We start from the raw sequence: 20,014 nt of genomic DNA on the forward strand, positions 1-20,014 counted from the left end.
GTTTTATGCATTAGTTAACAGTTTCGATATTTTATTAACAAATATTTTATGCAATACAGTATCAGAAGTTTAGAGTCTGTTATCATGAATCATAGTCTCACTACTGGTTTTAGTTTACACTTCCTAGAGTGTTTTCAGTATGGTATACTACCTAAAGTAGTTTTAGTATATTCTAATCATACTTTCAAAAAATTCTAAACAGAGTTTTAAAAACTTACAGGATCGGCACCGGAGACTCGGTATACAACATACTTATTTAAAAAATATTTCAAATTATTTACAAATCATTCTTTAAAACCAATCTTTAAAACCCAAATCCACAATCGAGTTTTGCAACCTGGCTCCGATGCCACTAAATGTAACACCCCAAACCCGGCCTGGACGTTGTGGCCGAATCTGGCGATGTAATATGAGAGTATTTTTGAAAATGCATCGATACATTAAAATTGTTTCAGTTATTATCTTTTACTTAGTCCAAAAAAACGTGTTCTCACTAATTTGCTTTAAAACATATCTCTTTTACGTAGAAGCTTTAGAAAATCTTCAAATTCAGGAAATCTGTTTGCTTTAGAGAAAATTGAATTTTAATCGTGCTTATTAGTAATAAAAACACCAATTGTTCAAAATCTGAAATTAAAAGCCAAAAAGTCTAAAGTCTAAAAATTACAATAAAACCCCAAATAAACAAGTAATCCAAAACCGCAAAAGCCAATGAAAATAGTCTAAAGTTATTACGTGTGGCCACCGTCGACTTCTCCAATACACCGATCCGCTAATGTTGGGGAGTACCTGAACAGATTAAATAGAAAAGAGTGAGTTTTCGTAACGCAGTGTTTAATCCTCTCAGAAAACGTGCATACAGACATACATCAGATCATAATCACAATCAATCTGGGCTGGAGCCCCTTACAGAATCAGTGTAGGCCTTAGCCCACCCAAATGCAGAGTCAGATACATATTTATTAGGGCATTGGCCCATTTCAGTTACAATATGCAGAACAGAACAGATTAAACAGAGTCCTACCCACCAGCCTCTACACACCAACTCTGTCTAACCCTACACACCATGTGGGGATAAAATCGACCCACCCATCCCTACACACCATGCAGTACTGAATGCGTTACATAATCAGATAATTGCGGCTGTGCTGCCAGATATCAAGCTTAGGATCCATTCAGAATACTTCCTCCATATATATTAACCCAATCTCGATGCAATGCAGCGTACAATACATGACATGCAAATATGCAATTAGCAGACCATATGTACAAATCAGTGAGCATGCTAAAGCACATATAAAACATAGTCAAATTATGAAATCAGGGGTCAAGTAACTCTCACCGACCCTACGATAGGTCCCAGTCGACTTGGGCAAGCCGAGCAACCATTCAAAGTATTTTAGAAAATTGGGCTCACACACCCATATAGCCTGCCCATGTGGGCCCACACACTTGTGTGGCCTACATAGCCCAAATTGGCCTTGGCTGTGTAGATTGCATGGCCTGGCCCAGAATTCCATAAGGCCCGTGTGGCCCACACGCCTCAGCTGGTTGAGGCCGTGTGTGACATGGCCATGTCCTTCACGCAAGGCTTGGCCTCGTCAATCACACCCCAGTGTACTGGCACACGACCTACCACACTGGCGACCACACGCCCGTGTGGCATCGATAGTTTCATTTTTTGGCTTTCGTCGATTCTCGTTTTTTGTGTTTTTGGGTACACACCTGGTTCAAATTCGTTGTTTACAAAATCCTGAGAACACCAGCACCTATAATCAGAATATTCAACCCTTTAGAAACCCAAAAACGAGCCTTAACTAATCCCGAAATGAAAAGTCGACTTACCACTAGCAGAACGTTAACCACTTCAAGTCAACTCGACGAACCGTTGATACCAGCCTCACGAGTGACTCCTAAACAGCAACCAAAACCCCATTAAACACTTAACCAGAGTAACATATAAGTGAGTGAACCGAAAACTTACCATATGCGCCCCAACAGTGAAAAAGCACGACGATTGCAAGCAAGAAAGAATGTAAAGTCGAACAAAGAGGGAAACAAAGGAATTTCGGCAGCACAAGGAGTAAAAGGGGGAATCGACAGCAAAAAGAGAGGAAAGGGAGAAGGGTAGCTGAATTTTTCTAAAAAGAAAGTACGCATTCAACGAAATTGTTAACCCCTAATCTATTTCTCCTTAATTCTCTCCACCAACTACCCACTACTTAGATTTTCGGTCAAATACAAACTCTAGCAAAGATTTTGTAGCTAAAATAATACCCTGCTACAACAAAGATTCGAATCCTAGACCTCTAACACACCAACACACATCTTAACCACCAGATCAGTAGGCCCATTCTGATACATTTTTACTAATAATTATTTATAAGCCTATTAACCAAGGGTTGCGCTTTATTAAAAATATGCCAAAATCTGTCCAAGTCAAGCTTGAACTTGGGACCTCATACACATACCCAAGCAGATACTCAATTGTGTCAAATTAACGCAGAAACATATACAGATATTTTTGGGGCGTTACAAAGTCCCTTAGTCCAAATCAATTTATATAATGGATTCATTTGCCTTTTTTTAATTTACACTATAAGTCCTTTGTATTTCACATATCTCACGATTTAATTTTATTAATTATTATTATTTCTAAATTTCACCTAATTTTTAAAATTAAAACTAATAAAAATGTTATAATATTTGAATTAAAAGTGTACAAAAATAATTATAATATTTGAATTAAAAGTGTACAAAATAATTATGAAATTTAATTATATTAAAAACTTTCATTAAATCTTAATATGTTAAAATATAATTATTTAAAAATAAAAATATCATTATACATTTAATATTTTCCATAATTTTTAAAATTTATATAGAATGTAATATTTAATTATTTCATAAATACGCATAATTTTCACAATTAACTTGATATTACATAGCCATCAATCTCTTGGCTCAATAGGAAGAGCATTACATTTGTAGGCATGAGAGCTTTGGTTTGATCCCAAATAATCTCATTCCGTCCAATTATATATATATATATATATAACTTTATATTACATAATTTTACTAAGGATGAAAAAGAAAACCTTTTGTTTTTATATCAAAATAATATTCTACTAATTCATTACAGATTGATTATTTTATTTTTATATGAAATAATAAATACAATTTTACAAAACTAAAATATATTATACGCTAAATATTTTTACATTATAATTAATTTAAAACGGGAATGCAAACTATTAGAACTATATTATAAAGTATATAATATTAAATTAAATTAAAAAAAGTAAAACAACAAACATGAATTATAATAATAATTCATGATTAATACGGGAGATAACATTAAATTAATAAATAAATTTGATAATGATAATTAAAAATAATTATTGAAATTTTATATGGTAAATATTTTTACTATTTTAAAATCTCTCTCATCCATTTACACCTTCATGTATAATAACAACAACAAACAAACAACAATAATAAGAAGAAGATAAAATGAGAGTATAAAAGAGTATTTGCTTGGAACAAAATAAAAACTTATAATTTTTTTAAAAATAACATAATATTATATAATGTCATCATCAATGAAAATGATCTTGCATGTCTCTTTGGTACTCTTCGATGCCATTAATATTTCTTCTTGAAATACTTTTAACTTATTAATATTAATAATTTTTATTCTTTTTACCTATGATTTTCTCGGAGGCTACTAACGGATGCTATTTATAGATCTAAACTTAATTTTTAATTGATATCTAACTCTAACAGTAATTAGATGATAACTAAAAGATAAAATCAATCTCTATTTATATACTTAGATTTCTATTCAAGTATAACGTTATTTTATTACGTTAATAAATATGAAAATAAAAATTACTTAAAAAATAAAATAATTCAGAATTTTTAAAATAATATTTTAACCTTAATTATTAATTATTTTAATTTATTGGTAGTGAGTATGCTTAGACTTTTATTCAAGTTATAACTCTATTTTAAAAGTTAATAAAATTATCGAATTTTTAAATAGAGTTATAACTAATAATTTTAAATTAAATTATAAATATTTTTACATGTTAATTTACTAATATAGTTGAAAATAAAGAGCATTCTTGTCTATTCAAAAAAAATGGATTTCATAGTTTTTTTTATATATTATAGATTATAAATATATACATCTAATAAATCCATGAATTTGGAAAAAAATTAAAAAAGCAATGTTGATCACAATGTGAAAATTTTATATGCATACTTGATGTGCTATTATTATGCTTAATATTTACATCTAGAATGTTAGTTAACTAAGTACCTGTTGAAAAGTAAAATTTAGACTGTTAGAAACTGAAAGAATGAGCGAGCAAGCAATTATGTTCATTATTATCTAGGTGCATAATTACTGTTTTTTGTAAAAGGCAATCGATTCGTATTAAGAAATTTATGGCTATTTAGATTTATTACTCATCTAATTATTTAACTTCAAATTAATGGATAATTATAAATTGGTTTATTTAAAAATAATAATTATGTAGTTAGTGCTTTATTTTTTATCATTACATTACGTTCTTACTTTTTAATACTTATGGAGTTTTTCTTTTTCTTTTTTGCAATTACTAATTAAAGCAACACCAAAATAGAATTCATTGGTTAGACAATGATTTATTTTTATAAAATTAATAAAATAATTCATTAATTATATATTTTTAAAATATGAGGGACATGAATACATGATGGCCTAGGCTAAAAATAAGGTCTAAAAAAGTGATGTTGTTGGATTTATTCCACGTGAGGCGAATAAGGTAGCTGACTTGATGGCCAACAAGTGGATCAATGCACCAATTGGCCTGATGCGGTTTGGAGAGGTTCCAGTAAATGCTTTGGAGATTTCGCAGAAATATATGGTAGGGGCTATGGCTATCTAGTTTGTTTTATCTTTGTAATGACTTAAAGTTTTCTCTTTATTTACCAAAAAAACAGGTATACTTGTGAGAATAACAGGCAATAAAACTCGTAACAATTATGACTTCCAATTTATATATACATATCTCAATTTTCTAAATTGATCAGATACGGAGATTTAAGCGTGAAATTAAAGCATCTTAGTGGAAAGAAATTTTCCACAAATTATGCTCTCTCGAGTTGTTGGTGTCATCACTGCCTATGCTACTTGGTTTCGACTGCAGGCTACTTATGCCTCAGGATTAATAAAAAAAAAAAAAAAACCTCAAGTTCGTATTCTAGAAAATGCTCTTTTATGCTTTGCCTTGAAACAATAACCCTGTTGGCACCTATACGAATCATGCCAAGCGACTAGTTGGTTAATTTGTTGCACTTGATGCTGCCATTTCTGAGTATGATCTTATTGATTATATCTTGCGCGGTCTTAGCCTAGATTACAAACCCTTTACCCGCAAATTTTTTTCTTTACCTGCAATATTGAAGCAAGCTTAACTTTTATTTCTTTTGATGATTTATTTGGCTTACTCCTTTATTAAGAACTACAACTAAAAAGTTTAAATGACTCTCCATCCTCCTACCGTTGTGCTCTACACTACTCTCCAAAATGTTGTTGGTTGTATATGAGGCAAAGGTCGTGAAAATAGACGTAGGTGCTATCAATCTAATTATGGTCGTAGGCGTTCAACTCCCCTCAATACTGAGCCTTCCACTCCCACTTGTTACAATTGTCGAGGTCATGGGCACACCTCCGAACAATGTCCAAACCTTAAATAAAATGACTACACTAATTACAACTCTAAGCTAGCAACCACTTACACCTCATCTCCCACTCTACCAATCATAACTTTTCATAGTTTGCTGGAAAAACTAATTATTCTTAATTTTAGCTACAAAATATAGAATTTATCCAATAAAATATAGTAAGTAAATCTTAATTCACCAATATTTTTTATCATACAAATTTTAGAATAAGTGAGGCTATCAAAACTTACCCTTAATATTTGGTGGTAATATATAACACCTTATGGTTATGTTAATAATATTGTTATTGGGTTCGCTTGCATAATGCAAAGAATTTACACAGAAATGACTTTGTTTTTATGAGATGGCAATGACATAATTAAGTTAATGTTTCCCAAACGAGAATTAAGATGGTTCCCATTATTTTGCTTAGGCAAATTTTTGTAAGAATTATGGTGTTCTGCTTAACCTAAACCGAACCTCTTCCCCAATAAAAGGGTGGAGAGTATTCTGGATCTTCACTTTTAGAATGTGATTAAAGAATAAAGAAATCATTATATCTATGTGAAATGACATCAAAGCGTGCAAATTAATACATACATGCATATACAGATTCCTTCTCCCTATAGCTATATGTTTCACCAAATCAACCCTTTTTCCCTTCTTTATAGACCTCACTGATTTTGAAATGATTATCGAGTCATAATTACGATAATCTAATTAAAGATTAAGCACCGACAATGATTTTTAATTTTTTTTAAAAAATCTCAGGGCCCAGATTCGACCACATAGGCAATAACCCAGCTTTGATCACCATTTCCCATAGTTTATGCAATGAATTTTTGTGCTACAAATACAATCACCGGCCTATTTGTAAAAGGAGATTCTACAAGTTTTGGGCCCAGGAAACATGTAACCGATAATTTTGCCTTTATTAAACTTCCTTTTTAAGGAATGTTTTTCCACTTTTTCTTTTCTTTTCTTTTTAAAAAACAAAACCATCTGTTGTTGATTTATATAGCGCAACGAGGGAGGGGCCAAAATGCTATGGAAATTAAGGACAATGACCCATTTTCGATAGTCATTAGCTTAATCATTGTCTTTGTGATTAGGGTCATAATTACAATCCTCACTTATTTTATAGAAGCATTATTAGTTGGTTCCTAAAAGACTAATTTTGCTCTAATAACCTTTGATATTTTCATGCCCCAACATCATCGAAATGACTGCTTAGTTTCAATTAGTGGCATTCTCAAACAAAAATACTTCGTGTCAGTGAAAGTTTGTAAACAAAGACTCATATTAAGAGTGAGTAAAATTCGATTCGATTTAAAAAAATTGATAAAAATTTAAATTTTGAATTAAATAGTTTGAGTTATTTGAGTTAATCGAGTTATTCAGATCAACTCGAATAAAAAAAATCAAGTCTTTCGGTTTAACTCGAATATGAATTACACAAGTCGAGTTACCTGAAAATTCAAATAAGAAAAGGCAAGACTACGTCGTTTTGATAAATGTTTACTGATAACTAATAAAATTAGCATGTTTTAATCACGTTCTTAATCGTTTTTGGATGATTATTCGATGTAAAATAGTGAATTTTATGATCCTAATCCTTTAAATTCATGTTTCTATACTTGGGAGGGTATTTGAGAGCAAAAGGAGTGAAAATCAGAAAATCGGATCATGTTTCAGGAGCCACACGGGCTGTCGCACGGCCATGTGCCAGACCGTGTGGATTTTGCGAATTGCAATCCAGAAACTTGGAAGAACACAATTTTTAGTTTTTTCGGGTATTCCAAGACCTATATATACTAAATATAAAAATAAGGGAGTAAATCGTCATAGAATATTGAAGAAAACAACTCTAAACCATTGAAGCCGACTCTAAAGCAGATTTCTATCAAGGTTGAAGATCTCCTTTTGATTTTTTTGAAGTTTATTATGAGTTTCTTTATTTATTGTGGTTATACTGTATTTGAGATGTTCTTATTTGCAATTATGAACTAATTTTCTAAATACCTAAGGGAGATGAACGATATGGTAAGTTCTGCCTTTTGATTTATGTTTTACGTAATAAATACTTGGATCTTGTTCTCAATTTTGTGTGCTTAATTCTTGGTTTAATATTTTCAGACTACTAATCCGTGTTTGATGTGCTTGGATAGAGGAGAAAAAGTCCCTGTTTAAGAGTAGATCTAGCATAATTGAGTGGAGTTGCATGCAATCTTAAAAATAGGACAGCATAAATCTACCGAATTAAATTCAAATCTAATAAGGAGATCCATAGATCGAGTTAATGCGACAATAGGGGTTTTAATTAGAAAGAAATTTCAATTAATCAACTTAGGGTTAGTTGCTCTTACTCTCTAAAAACATATTAGTATAATTTAGGGATTTCTATGGATCAAAATACTAAGTGAAGAAACTGTTTAATTCAGATTGATAATGATAGATGAAATCTAGGTGGATTCTTTCCTGGGTATTGTTTCACTTCTTGGTTGTTAATCATTTGTTTTCTTGATTTGTTCTTTGTCGTTTTCTTTAATTAATTAATAAAGTTAATTTTAGTTTTAATTAATCACTCCAATTTTTTGGTTAAATAATAGAAAGACAATAATTACTAGTACTTTTAGTCTTTGTTGAATTTATAGTTGGTTTTGTGGACATTAAATTTTTGGCACCGTTGCCGTGGATTAAAATATTAGGAAAACTTTATTTATATTAATTTAGTCATTTTTATTTTTATTTCAATATTTTTGTTTTTTATTTAGTTTTTACATTTTAATTTATTTATTTATTTGCTTCTGACAGGTTATTTTGGTTTATGACTATAGGAAACCTGTTGGGTCCATTGCTTTTTGACAGTGAGATTGAAAAGACTGCTTGTAGAAATCGTAGAGAGGTTAGAGAAGCAAGACAAAGTCAATAGGATTTAATAGTCGATCACGAGGAAAAAGATACTATTGTGGGGATGGCAGAAAATCAAAATATCAATAGCCTCGTACTATGTTTGACTATGCTAAACCTACTCTGATTGGGACTGAATTGAGTATTGTGAGACCTACCATTGCTGCAAACAATTTCGAGCTGAAGCCGGACACAATTCAGATGGTACAACAATATGTTTAGTTTGATGGTTTGCAAGATAAAGATCCGAATACTCATTTGGCTAACTTTCTAGAGATTTGCAACACATTCAAGATAAATGGGGTTTCTGATGATGCCATACGCTTATGGTTATTTTCATTCTCTTTGAGGAGTAAGGCAAAAATATGGTTGAATTCATTGCCACAAGGTTCTATCACGACTTGGGATCAAGTGACTAAGAAAGTTTCTGTTGAAGTACTTTTCACCGGTTAAAACAACTAAGTTGAGGAATGATATCTCTTCTTTTGCTCAAATTGAATTGGAGACATTATATGATGCACAGGAGAGATTTACAAATCTTTTGAGAATGTGCCCTCATTATGGGTTACCTTTGTGGTTGCAAGTCCAAACTTTCTACAACGATTTGAATCCCTTGACTAGGCAATTAATTGATGCAACAACTTGTGGAACACTGAATAATAAAACACCCGAGGCAGCTCAAGTGTTTATTGGGAAAATAGCACTGAATAACTATCAGCGGCAAGTCATAAGAATGAAACTGATTAAAACAACAGGTGCTTTTAATATTGATGCAGTTTCTATTTTAGCAAATCATATTGAAGCTCTTGGTAACAAAATTGATGGTTTGAATTTTACTAAGCAGGTGAATCCGATAGTGCAATATGATGCGAATGGAAAGGGGATGATCAATTTAGATTGTTTACTTTTTAATTCTAGCATAGAGCATGAGCAAGTCGATTTTATGGGTAATAATTCTAAACCTCAAAATAACCTCTATAGCAGTAACTACAATGCAAGTTGGAGGTACCATCCAAAATTCTCTTGGGGTGGTTAAGGAAATCAAATGTCACAATCCCCTCCAAGTTTTTAGCAACCTTATCAGCAAAAGAATAAGCTAAACCTTGAGGAGTTGTTGGCTAAATTTATTTCGGTGTTAGAAACTCGATTTCAAAACACTGAGACAACTCTAAAAAATTAGCAAGCATCGATTTAAGGGCTCAAAACTCAAATTGGATAGCTTGCCAAACTTGTTTTGGAAAGACCACAAGGGAGCTTACCTAACAACATTGAAACTAACCCAAGGGAGCAAATCCACGCAATCACTGTTCGAAACGTGGAAGGGTTAGTCGAGCCTAAAAAGAAGTCGAAGCTAGAAGCTGTTATGAAAAATGATGAGGTTGATGAAAGTAAAAAGGAGAATAAGCCAATAAATAGAGAATACAAACTATGAATCCTTTAACCAGCAACATTAAAGAGAGAACACACAAAAGAACAATATGGTAAATTCATTAAACTTTTTAAAAAATTGCATATTAACTTACCTTTTGTTGAATCCCTTTTACAAATGAAAAAATATGTAAAATGTTTAAAGAAGCTATTAAAAAATAAAAGGAAGATAGATGACTTGTTGATTGTGGAGCTCAATGCAGTTTGCTCAGCCATTCTCCAAAACAAACTACCCAACAAACTTAAAAATCCAGGGAGTTTTACTATTCATTGTCTCATTGGTAGTTTAAATGTTGAAAGTGCTTTAGCTGATTTGGGAACTAGTATAAATGTTATGCCTTATAAGATGTTTAAACAACTTGGTCTTAGGGAACCCAAACCTACTAGGATAAGTATTCAATTAGCTAATAGATCAATTAGGTATCCTAGGGGTATTATTGAAGATGTACTTGTGAAAGTTGATAAATTTATATTCCCCATTGATTTTTTTGTATTGGACATGCATGGGGATATTGATGTACCTATGATCTTGGGTCAACCATTTTTAGTCACTGCTAGAACTGTTATTAATGTGGGTATTGGTGACCTTGTGCATCGTGTAGGTGATGAAAAAATTACTCTTCAAGCACTTGATTTTGTGAGAGTACCTAGTGAGCGAGATGATACTATTGTTCTGTTAATGTTAGTAACCATGTGGCTCAACATTCTTTGTAAGAAATCCCTCATGAAAACATGTTGGAGTCATATTTTATTCAAAGTGATAGAACTCGAGAGACAAGTGAAGAGTGAATGGTGCAGCTCGACGAACTAGATGAATGGCGAACGAAGGTTGACGAGAAACTGAGAAAACAAAAAGAAGAAAAAAAGCAACACCAAGATGTGCATTTGAAGAGAATTAACATATTCAAAGTTGAGGACAAAGTGATGTTAGATAAATCGGATCCATGACTTTTTCCTTCAGAGTTTAAGTCAAGAGTGTCTAAGCCATGTGTGGTAAAAAACCATTTTTCTATACGGTACAATTGAGGCAACACATCCTGAATTTAGCACATTCAAGATAAACAGTAATCGTCTCAAACCTTATTTTTGTGGTAATATTGACAACGAAAGAAAGGAGCTTTAGCTCCAAGATCCACCGTAACTGTTAGCTTGAAAAGGGAAGTTGAGCTTAGACTTAAAATAAGTGCTTCTCAGGAGGCAACCCGAGTGCTTTTATTTTTATTTATTTATTTATTTTAATTTCATGTTATTATTATTCTTTTTTTTTTTGAAAAAATGAAGAAAAAATTAAAAAAATTTGAATTTTTTTTTGAAAAGATTTGAAAAAAAGGGGGGTCACATGGCTTGGAGACATGGCCGTGTGAGGGCACATGACCTAGACACACGGGCATGTCTCAGGCTATGTGGATACTAGAGCTAATTTTTTTCAATTTTAATTTTCCCTACATGGACACAGAGAGTTACACGGGCTAGAGACATGGCCATGTGAGACACAATGCTTATTACACGGGCGTGGTGAGATCATGTAACTCATACGGCTTATCACAAGGGTGTGGGAGAAGCGAAGAGTGATCTTACATGGCCTGGACACACAGGCGTGTCCCAAGCCTTGTTAAAACTAGGCTTATTTTTTAAAAAAATGTCGTGTTACACATGGGTTAAAAGGTACATATAGGCAACACGGGCCAACACATGACCGTGTCCTTTATTAAATTCTAGGGTTTTAATTTCTTTTTTTACATGTTTTTACTTCCCTCCCTTTACGTGCCGTTAACCATCTCCCTCAATCCATTCGCGCCACCGATCACTTATCACTTTTGCCAGTCCGATCACCACGCACCGTCGTTCCCTTTGTTGCAACACCCCCTTTAGCTAAGCCTTACACACCAGCTCTCTTCTTTTTTTCTCTTTCCCCTCTTCTCTTCGTCGACCCAAATCCTTTTCCCCCGTCATCGTTCTAACCACTACACATGCACACCACCATCATTATCTTCCACCGTTGTCCACGACTTCAGTTTTTTTCCTCGTCCTTTTCCTTCACTTTCCCCTGCCCCGTTCATCCACTGTTCGTCGCACCTCCACCCCCTCCTCTACTGATCCTCACACTATTTTAGTTTTTCCTTCATTCCTCTTGTCCTGCGTGTCGCTGACCATTCAACCCACCTTCGTTGACCTCCATCATATGCACCTCTATCACCACCGTCGCACCCTCTGCCATTTGGTTCCCTATTTCCTGTTTGTTGATTTATTTATTTATTATTATTTTTTTTTTTGAATTTTAGTATTAGTTTTTTTATTACTATTATTGTTATTATTTAGTATTATTATACCTATTACTATCATTCTTGTTATTATTTTATTTATTTATTTTAGTACTACTATTAGACTTAGATAGTTGTTTATTATATTATTTAGTTTCTGTTATTACTTTATTTAATTACTTTTGTTTTGTCTTTTGTTTTAGGCATAGTTATTAGTTTTAATTATGTGATTTGGATGTTCGTGTTGAGATAGATTGCATGTTGAATTGTGTTATCCACTATATTAATTTATCTATTTGTTCGATTACCTATTGGTGACACTACTCTTCCTGGTTATATGATATTTGCTTCTATCTTTCATTTCAAGAACATATGATGAATACTCACAGTAAATCTAAGGTTGTTGTTTTCATTTTGAAAAAGCAGAAGACATCGGGCGCAATCTCATCTTCGAGCCCCACCCCCGTCGCATGCCATCCATGTATACAATTTCCACTAGGTCTTCACGAGGACCAATATCAGCATCTTAGATAGTGAAACTTGGGTTTAGGTTGTTACATAGATTGGGAGGCATTAGAGGCAATCTATTTAGTTGACTGGGTTTGGGCTCGCATCGATATAGCTCTATAGGACTGATATTTCACCATCGTTGAGCTGACTTATTTAGAGCTCACACAAGAGTTCTATTTGACATTTTCCCTACAGCAAGTTATGTCGTAGTGGGATGAGGCACACACTATTTTCTTTAGACTCAGTGATACGATGCCTTATCCGAGTGTCTCAGGTTTCGGAGCTACCCTTGGACTTTAATTCGAGGAGTTCATGAGTACCGAGGGGTTCCTCATATTACACCACCACATTCATCAGTCACCTTCTTTTTATTGGATTGACATTACTGCAACTACAACACTATATAACCCAAGTCAGTCGAAGACGACCTATTTACCTCTGGAACTACGCTACATCTATGCTATTTTGGCATACATTTTGACCGGTCAAAGGGAGAGCACCTCTATTATGTGTACATATGATGCTTAATTTCTGTGGAGCATAGCGACGCGACGACCCTTCGATCTTGCATACTTCATTGCCCTATCTTTTCACCATTAATCTAACCTCAGTATGAAGGGTCCTATCTGTTTGGACCATTATGTGACTCACCTAGCAAGGTATTTTGGCCTCATTGATACTCTGGAGCAGACATCCTCCTTTACACTGGTTGAACAGATGATCCCGCAGGGATTATTAATTATGAGTCATATGAGGATGATAGAGCGACAACTTGGAGTGCGTTTTCGTCGATTTAGATTATCTCATTCTGATCCTCAGGATGATCATGAGGATTTTTTCGATGATGATCCTCCTCACCATATGGACCCACCTTGTTCTCCACCACCGATTCATCCTAGCGCTGCTCGCACTGTTACACTTGAGGATCTCTCTCTGCAATTATGCACCTCATGATCCCGACGTCTCTCATGACGCTGATCAGTAATCTTTTTCATTTTATTTGATTTATTTATATTATTTGTGATTCTACTTTTATTTCTATTTTTAGTTGTTTTATTTTGGTTTGTGACCCTTCTTTAATTTTATTTGTTTTTATTTTGAACTATATGGATTTTTATTATTTTGGTGGTTGTTTTTATTCAAGTTTGTAATATCTTTCTCTTCTTATTTATTTGTGTTTATCTTTTTATTAGTTTGATAGAAAACATGCACTTCATCCTATTCTCGAGAATTTATCAAAATTCAGAACAGTTTCAGTTCTGTCCCTCTCTTTTGATATTGTACTTATTTTGTGTTTATATCTGTTTGTACAATGAGGACAATGTACATTTTAAGTGTGGGGAGGTTGTTTGTATATCTGTGATAAAATCCCTGAATTAGTTGTTGTATTTAAGTAATTTTCTCATACCCTCCATTAGTGTGATTATTTTTTTTATTTGGAAATTTTATTTATGTTGTTTTAGATTAATTTGTGGATTGTTATGTATTGGTTGATTTATACTTTTACACATGAGAGAGTCAAGCATGATAAGTTGTTTTTCAAAAATTATATTTTAGGCTGTCTCCCTAAATTAAATTATTATCTTTAAATTTTGAAATTGCAAGTTTGACATCAAAACCATAATTTTTTTGTGAGCTTTTGAACCTATGAGCATATATTTTCTTGTTCATTTTATTATTGGTTATGAGTGTTTTAACTTGATTTGTTATTCTAGAACTTGTTTCGATTATGCATGTCGAGACCACATTATTGATTTGGTACACTAAGATGATAGAGGTACTTAGGATTTAACCCAAATAACCTGTAAAAATCTCACTTATTGAATTAACCCTTAGTAAACCCCGTTGATCCTAACACATTTTTTTCTCTAACCCATTTTTTATTAACCTGTGACCCATATGTATGTTGTAAAACTATCATTTTTATTGACTCCCTTTTTGTCAAGATTGGATTTGGTTAGTTGTCTAAATTTGTTTCTTTTTTTTTTTGTGAATTGCTGAATTTTATTTTTGTTCTAAAAAAAGAAGAGAAAGACAAAATAAAAAATAAATACAAAATGAAAATGAAGAAAAAAAATATTTGAGTGAGCTTGAATAGTTAGTTTGTAATTTCTCTTGATTCAGCAATTGATTGTTTTTCTAGTTTGGTAACTTATTAATTCGATCTCGATTATAACAAACATTTCTGGCCTTTTCCATACCCTTAACCTAAGCCCTATTACAAAAATTTAAAGACCTCTTGATTGGTGTGTCATCTCATTTTCTAGTGGTGAAGATTTGATTTTCAAGCAAGCTTATGGTAATGACATTTCTCATTTGACTGTTAAGTGCATATTTTATGAACCTTAAACACTTTGAGTGCATGAGTGAATCTCTGTGAGGATGTCAATTCTTATTGATTTCGAATTTAAGGTAATTATTTCAATAAGGGGAGAGACACCTATACTTTTGTACTTTAAATTTTTTAGCTTGAACTGCTTGAATCTTTAGTACCCTTTTGGTTGAATTTCCAATGCGTGATTGCTTCGAATATCTTGAAACATTACTGATGAAAATGACAAATTGAGAAAGTTAACTTGAATATGGGTAGAGGATTTTCTTGAGGACAAGCAAACGCTTAAGTGTAGGGATATTTGATAAGTGATAAAAGTAACATGTTTTAATCCCGTTCTTAATGTGTTTTTAGATGATTATTCGATGTAAAATGGTGACTTTTATGCTCCTATGTAACAACCCATTTTTAGTCAAATCAGAATAGAAATCACAAATCTGAGGTCAGAATAATTATTTTATTATTATTTTAATGTTTTCATCATGATTGAGTGATTGTGTGAAAATTTCATTAAGAAATTTTATCGTTTCAATGGTCAATTTGATAAAAAGGACTAAATCATGTAAAGTGTAAAACTTGAGTTCTAATAGCTAAAGGTGCCTAATAGCTATAGAACTTAAAGTTAAGGTCCTTATGTTGTAATTATACCATTTTATTTGTGAGTGGACAAAGATGGGCATGCATTATATGGTTTTCATGAATTATAGCTAAGGTTAATTTAGTAATTTGATTAATTAATAAGTTAAAAACATAATAACATAATATCATCATCTTGATTAAGTGATCAACATCGAAAACTAAGGATAGAGAATCCATTTTTATTCCTTTCATTTGGCCAAGTTCATTTGTGCAATTATAAGTTCGTTTTGCATCGTTTTTAATGATTTTTATGTTTTTGTGATTGTTGCAACTAGGTCTATCTAGCCCAAGGACTATTTTGCAAATCTGTTAAAGATTTTGAAAGTTTCCATTGATGAAAGTATGTGTTCTTTGATGTTTGATGATGAAATATGAAATCTTGTTGTTATATTTACATATTTTTTAAAGTGATTTTGAGTAAAAATGCAAAACAAAGATTTATTTGTGAAAATGTGTGTTAAATTTTTTAAAATTTGAAAAATATGGGTTGCTAGTGACTAATTGGTAAATCGGCTAGCATGGGTTGGTATTGAATTTCATTAATTTGAGATTTTGTGGAATAAGGACTAAATTGTAAAAGTGGTGAAACATTAAGAGCAAATGTGGAAATGTGCTTAAATGTGTGTTTTGGACTAAATTGAATAGAGGGATAATTAAATGAGCTAAATTTAATATTATATAGATCAAGAAAAGTGGAATTTGGAATTAGATTGGGGAAAAGACAAAGTACTCGATTAATCGACCAATTTCATTGTTTTCAAACCCGAGGTAGGTGCATATGTGATAAATTTTGTTATAAATGTATTTTAAATGCTTTGATACTATATAAGTTGTGAATATAATACTTCGGAAAAGTTCGACATTGACTCGATAGAAATTCGGCATTCAAAATCCTGGTTGAACATTTGGAATAGTTTAGGATACTAGAGACTTGTCACTAGGGCATACATGTATTTGGCTTCGGGCCATGGTATTAGCACTTCGAGTGCGAGTTGTATCAATTTGGCTTTGGGCCATGAATATCAGCTGATTTAGCTTCGGGCCATGATATCAGTATTTCAGACATAAGTTATATTGATTTGGCTTTGGGCCATGATATAGGTACTTAGTTTGCAAGATTCCTGAGCATCCGACCTCTATTCTGAATGGTTCAACGGGTAAACAATAGATGTGGATGAGTTTGAGATTGATGTTAGATGATACAAGTACGTATATGAATTATATAAGTTTCAAATCGTGGAAACTTGTGAAGGAAGTGTATACTCTCATAATTGAGTATTTGAAAGGTTTGTTAATTAATGTAAGCTATATGTTGGTATATTCAAATTATTGAATATATTTAAGAGATTGTATTAAGTTTATCTCATACGAGCTTACTAAACTTTATAGCTTACTTTGTTTATTTTTCTCGTGTTTTATACTATTATCAAAGCTAGCTCAGATTCGGGGATCGTCGGAGATCGTTTCACACTATCTACCTATCTCTTGGTACCTATGAACTTTGTTATTTTAAGTACATGACGTGTATAGGGACTTTAGTCATTTTGGTTTTGACTTGATAATGATTTTGGCCATATGAATTTGCATTGTAAATGTTTATATTTTGGTATGTATATATAGTTATGAGTGATGGCTTATTTTGGTATATTTGGTATGTTTGAATCATGTGTATATATATATGATTATGTCTTGTGAATTGAGTTGGTTAATGGTTGTGTGATGATTGATGGTAATATGTGCTATGAGTGTCAAATGGATGATTTGTGGTTATTGGTATGCTTGTGAAATTAGGCCAAATAATGTATATTTGTTAATGGTCATTTTGATGATTTGAGAAAATAAGAATTGGTATGAATTTAGATGGCATAATGTGGTATTTATGTTTTGTATTGATTTGTGTTGGAAATGGTATAAATCATGTTTGATTTGAAATTGAACTATATGCTTTTTGATGCTATGTTTTATGCCATATGAGTTGTATAGGTGTGCCTCAATTTGGGCGGCAAAACGGCTTGGTAAATAGCCTATTTTTGTCCACACGGGTAGAGACACGGGCATGTGTCTCAGGCGTGTGTGACACATGGTCAAGTACACGACCGTGTGTCTTTTGGTGCTGAAATTGAAACCAAGTCAGTATGCTCCACATGGCCTCACACATGAGCATGTGACTTGGCCGTGTGGCATACGTTAGTATAGCCTACAAGTCTACAAGTTTGGTTCGGCCTAGAATACAGCCTGGCGCACGGGTGTGTTTGGCCAATTTTAGGGCACACGGGTTAGCCCTATAGGCGTGTGTGTTGGCCATGTGACCCAAGTTAGAGAGTTACATGGGTTTAGACACGGGCTGGGACAAGGCCATGAGCTCCCATTTTGAATGTCCACATGGCTTGTGACACGGGCGTGTCTGTGGCTGTGTGAGACACAAGACCTGGCCACACAGACATGTGTCCCTTATTTTGAGAAAAATTTTATATGTGTTCCATATGTTTCCAAAGTTATCGGTTTGGTCCCGAACCACTCTCAATGTATGTTTAGGGCCTCGTAGGCTTGTATTAGGGAAATTTTGGTTGAGATTGAATAATGAATGCATAAATTATGGAAATGTATGCTAAGTAGTAGTTTAATTATTTTATATGTCCGTTAACGTTTTGTAACCCTATTTCGGTGTTGAATATGGGTGAAGGGTGTTACATTTATTGGTATCAGAGCTACGGTTTAGTAGATTTTAGGACTAACGCAGCGTATGTGAGAGTCTAGCTATACATGCCATATATAAACTATGATAGTGTGATGACTCCTGACATTTTAAAATGTGTTTTTATATAGTAAATGGATCCCAATCAATCCATAGCTGATAAGGTTGAAAATAATGTGCCAGCTCCCACTCAAGGGACATCGCCTTCTGAGTCTAGATCCGTATCGGGTGGCCAGGGAGGAGAGGCTAAAGAAGCCTTTTTCCAAATGATGAATGAATGATTCATGCAGTATATTAGGATAAATTTGGCTGCTTAACAACCTCCACCCCTTCCTATTTCCCAACCAGTTCCCATAGCTCCTCAAAGTGTCAAAATTTTAAGATTGAACAAGCCTCCAGTTGATAAGATTTGTAAAGATGGGGCTGAAGAGTTTAAAGTTAATGTTGACGATGATCCTGAGAGAGTTGAGTTTTGGCTTGAAAACACTATCAGAGTATTTGATGAACTTTCTTGCATAGTGGCTGAGTATTTAAAATGTGCTATATCACTTCTAAGGGACACCGCATACCAATAATGGTGGAACATATTAGTATCAGTGGTGTCGAGAGAGAAGATCACTTGGAGGTTCTTTCAGATTGAGTTTCGAAAGAAATACATAAGTCAACAGTTTTTGGAACAAAAGCACAAAGAGTTTTTAGAATTGAAATAGGACCGTATGATTGTAATTTAGTAGGAGAGAGAATTTGTGCGGTTGAGTAAATATACTCGAGAGTATGTTCCTACCAAAGAGATCATGTGCAAGCTATTTGTTGACGGGCTGAATGAAGACATTAAACTTCTGGTCAAAATTTTAGATTTGAAAGAATTTGTTGTATTAGTTCACCGGGCTTGTGAAGCCGAAGTCTTTAGCAGAGAAAAGAGGAAAGCTGATTCAGAGGCTAGAGATTCAAAGAAAAGACCGATGAATAAACCTTATCATTCTTCGTCAAAGAAATCCCAAGATTTGTATAGTCGATAGAATGCATAAGTGGGATACCAGAATAGAGATCGTGGAAATCAACAAGTGACTTCTAAAGCTCAAGCAACTTTTATTTCAAGCATTGGCAATGTGAGAAATAATAAACCCGAGTGTCAACAGTGTGGAAGACGACATTTTGTAGAGTGCTGGAATAAGAGTAATTAAGCTTGTTTCAAATGTTGTTCGCCAGATCACTTTATTTGAGATTGCCTAGAGTTGTCCGAGAAAGATAAATTTTAGAATGCAAGACAGAGCAACATGAGTGCGAGAGGGAAACAACCGAGGAATGTTGGAAATGTGTCTACTGGAAAAGGAGTGACAAATGACTCAGCTGTGAGATCCGAGGCTAGAACACCTGATATAGCCTACACTATTCGTGCTCGCGAAGAAGCATCGTCCCCTGATGTTATTACCGGTACATTCTCTCTTTACAACACTAATGTGATTGCATTGATTGATCCTAGATTGACTCATTCGTATATCTGTATGAATTTAGTGTTTAGTAAGA

General features: G+C 33.3%; 1 non-coding gene across 1 annotated transcript; it reads right to left on the reverse strand.

The window, feature by feature from the left end:
* Nucleotides 1-9,082: 9,082 nt before the first annotated feature.
* LOC128284549 (small nucleolar RNA R71) lies at nucleotides 9,083-9,189 on the reverse strand. Its single transcript, XR_008274973.1, has one exon. It is a non-coding gene; the product is annotated as a small nucleolar RNA R71 (small nucleolar RNA).
* Between the last annotated feature and the right edge of the window lie 10,825 nt (nucleotides 9,190-20,014).

Source organism: Gossypium arboreum, chromosome 11 (genome assembly GCF_025698485.1).
Source record: "Gossypium arboreum isolate Shixiya-1 chromosome 11, ASM2569848v2, whole genome shotgun sequence".
Classification (NCBI taxonomy): Eukaryota; Viridiplantae; Streptophyta; class Magnoliopsida; order Malvales; family Malvaceae; genus Gossypium; species Gossypium arboreum.